The sequence below is a fragment of the Primulina huaijiensis genome, chromosome 3, assembly GCF_012295235.1.
Source record: "Primulina huaijiensis isolate GDHJ02 chromosome 3, ASM1229523v2, whole genome shotgun sequence".
Lineage (NCBI taxonomy): Eukaryota > Viridiplantae > Streptophyta > Magnoliopsida > Lamiales > Gesneriaceae > Primulina > Primulina huaijiensis.
In genome coordinates, this window is record NC_133308.1 from 23870377 (window position 1) to 23874618 (window position 4242).

Sequence of the window (4242 nt, forward strand, 5' to 3'; positions counted from 1 at the left end):
AAAATTGATAATAAATATTAAGTGGTTGGGATCTTAAATATAGAAATTTTCGGTTCACAAGATAATTTCTTATGTCTCATCAATATTTTAATAAAAAAATAAAATTTTAAAAAATCAAATAATTAAATTAAAACAGTAAGTGGACCGATAACAAAACAAAAATGAAAAATATTTAAATTATATGATAAAAATATAACTTTCTTTTTTAAAAGATTTAAGTTGTAGAATTTATATGATTTAGAGTCAGTGTAAGTCTGATAAAAACCACTAGGCTAGGTTTACCTTTTCATATTTCACAAATTATATATAACAAAACATCTTATAAAATTAAATGTCATATTATTTTTCTAAAATATCGAAACAAAATATGTGTAATACATATTCATATATTTGTGTTTGATCCATCTTCTATTTATTATTATTATTATTATTATTATTATTATTATTATTATTATGATCGAGCACAACCATCCAAAAATAAATAAATTATCAAATTGAAATAAAAAAGGGTCAATTGATCATTTATGAGATGCTCGATTATTGGCAAAATGACCAACTTGACAATGAATCGAAGGCCCCTTTGTTGACATGAATCACAGCTAAGACAACTTCCAATCTCCATACATGATTGACAATAATTTATTGTGTATTTATCTTGTAAAATATATATTATTATAAAACTATTTGAAAAAATCATTTAATATTTTCAACGAAAGTAAAATTTTTGTAAATTAATTTGATTATCCTTCGATGTGACAAAACCACAGATATAGTTGAAAGAAATTATGAACACATTTGGATTAAAAAAAAGTTGACATGAGGAAGTGTTTTGTTCAACATATTCTACGTCCTCCGCCTAGTTGTATATTGATGCAACACGGTTATGTTATTGCATATGCTCCTCGACAACTGAAACTTCGTCATAAGTCTCAATATCTAGTTCATGAAACGAATGACATGTGTATAGCTACTTTATGAGTAGGTCTGTTGTGAGTTGATATCACATATGTTTATTTGTGATACGGGTCAATCTTGTACATATTTATATTGCTCGTGTATGTAAAAGGTATGATGATCCATGTTGGGAGTCGATGGCATGCATCAAATTCTTGGTCCCCTTCTCATAAATAGGTGTAGGATTTTATGATAGATCTTGTGGTCCATTAATTAAGCATTCGCCAGAACTTTTACATACTTCATCACAAGAGAGCGGAATCGCAGACGATTTCGGTCCCATCTTTCGAACGAAGAAAGTTATGTTTTCACGTAGTATTCTTATATGAGCATGAATTTTTTTACCAAAAGAACATACCAAGTTTATAAAATTGCTATTTGTGATGCAATATTAGTGTGTTATAGACTAGAATATATACGTACCACTCACGACTTTTTATGTGATCAAGGGGGAAAAAATGTTTTTTTTTAAAAAAAATTATTTAATTGTGAAGATCGGACTAATACTGGATCTGATCGACTCGACTTTGAATTGATTTGGATACAATCAAGTGATAACCCTAGAACCGCTGAACCGAGGAAGTCTAGACCTGAAAAAATGATCTAAAGAGCATCATTTGCATTCTAACAAATTAAAATGCATTTTTCCTTTCATAGTATCCTTTTTCCATTCATCATATACATATATGTTTTTTTATTTATTGAATTTAAATCGTTAATTATGACTTTCGTTTCAGCTTTTGGTCGATGGATCCATCTATGTATAATCATGGTATCAGCCGGGGGGAAATCGGCGACACTCTTATCCGTCAACTGAGCCTTGACTTTACATATCATTATATCATCGTATTAGTCACAATCAATTCACTTCCACCAACCTTTCTTTATTTTCATCACTTATAAAAATTTATGCACATATATCATTTTTCTTTTTTAAACCAAGCATGCAACAAGTCTTTAGCGTTATCGTTTTTCATCATAAAATCCCATAATCTTTTAAAATAAACATTTCGTCATTCATTACAGCATTCAGGGCACTGCTAGGACGTCTAACTTTTTTTATGTGTAAAATGACTGTTTTGCCCATGAAACCCTAACTTTCCCAATTTATCCTTAGACCTTAAAACGACGAACCGAATCCATCCAAACTTAACATAACACATTAAAATACACCAATAAACATTTTATTGATTTAAAGTTATGCATGTTCATGAAAAGCTATTTTAATAAAAATATGTTTCACTGTTACTTGTGAATTTATATGTATTACTTGTTATCATGTCATTACCTTAACCGCAAGGAGGGGGTCCCAAATGAATTGGCTTATTCCTCACGAGGGAATTCTATATTTTTCCGGAGGTCTGGAGAAAGCTGCAATCAATAATTTCTTAAATCCACCGATAAGATTCTCTACCTACCCACCTGTGTCGGTTTTGGGGTTCTGCGATATTTAAAAATGATCGTCAATATCCAGATCATAATCTTTATGGGATTCCCAAAGACATATTTTTTGCTTTAGCAAGGGGGTTATTGCTCCATTTGCAAGCCTCACGGATAATTGCATTATGATACTAATGATCTATATTTCAAAGTTGGATTACGAAATTGCTATCATATCTAAAGAATTCCTCGGTTTGAAGCTTTGGATTGATGCAAATCATTCCGAACGGGGGTCAGAATTTCGTTTGCCACATTGGAATTCACAACCAAAAGGTTATGCATTAATGCTTTTTGCTGGTTGGTTTCATTTAAAATCTCAAATAATAATTTTGAGACATTGGGAATAGATCTGTCATTAATTTCTTGAAATTAAATCCCATATTCTCATAAAAGAAAAAAGAATTTTTTTCAGAGCATTATTTTTGGATGATATAGACCTTGATAGTTGAACTAGCTAAACTGATGTGCACATAACCCGAGGACCTTTGTTAGTTTTCCACACTTATATGATTTAAGACTACTTTAAAGATTTTATGACGTTTATAACTTTTGATGCTTTTGAGTGGTTTTGAGAGGATTTAAGATACTTATACTTTATTTTGAAAAATACTAGTTTTAGGTTGGTTGGACGGTTTACGATTTTTATGTTTTGCACTGCGTTCTTTTGGATTTTTAAATAATAGGTTGGTTGGATAATTTTTAAACGGTGCAAACTATATTTACAATATATATGTGTATATATTCGGCCAAAAATCTTATGTGAGGGAAAAAATTCTTAGTATATTTTAAAGAAAAATGAGTAGTAGACGTTTCACTCACACACTCACTGCATCTCAGATAAGAAAGATGAACGTTTATAGAACGAGGAACATACCCAGTTTTGGAGATGATGAAGAAAAATAATACTGTTGCCGTTGTTTAGTTTTGTTTACGTGAGATAATATTTTACATTTCGCTGTTGTAAAATATTTTGTTATGATTTGATATATTGTTTTGAAGTTTTAAATATAATATTTTTTTTCATAAAATAAAGTGACTCATTTGAAAATTCTGTATTTTTTAGTCTTGTTGTTTTACGGTTTTGTGATGGTTAAACAACACGAGGTCTCGGGAATTGACATAGATTTCTAGGGTTTTGTTCATGCTACCCATATATATGAGCAGTGTCTTTATCTACTTAACATCTGACACATGTGGTGAGTGGATAAATCATGATCATTCATTCAATCATAATGTATAGATGAATGATCATGATTTATCATTCAACATATATGTTATATATTAATGCATAGTTTGGTACACATGATAGGATAAACACGTGATATATAATATAAGGATAAGTTAAAGATAAATAAGATGTAAGATATTATATTTAATGTTTGGTATGATTTTAATAATAGTGATTAAATTTATATATTAGATTGTAATGACAAAATTAACTTTATCATAATAAATTTTATAATTTCAAAGTTGTTGCTTGAGTTAATAATTGTATGTTCATAATAAATTTTATAATTTCAAAATCTGTGTTACAATTTAAATATAATTTTAATAAATTTATTTGACAATTTAAATATCATTTTATTTTTATAAATTTATGGTAAAAAATAAAGAAAATCAAAAAAATAATTATGTAATTTATTAAATTTAGAACTACATGTGACACTTATAAAACAAACGAAGTACTCAAAAAATTTGAAACACAATAAACTAATATTGGTTATTTTCTAAAAAACCAAAATTACTACAATTAACAAATTAAAAATCCAACGTGTTCCAAACCGGACTTCCATATCAAACGATAAGATTTAGGATTTTTATATATTGAGGGCAATTAAGTCATTTGTG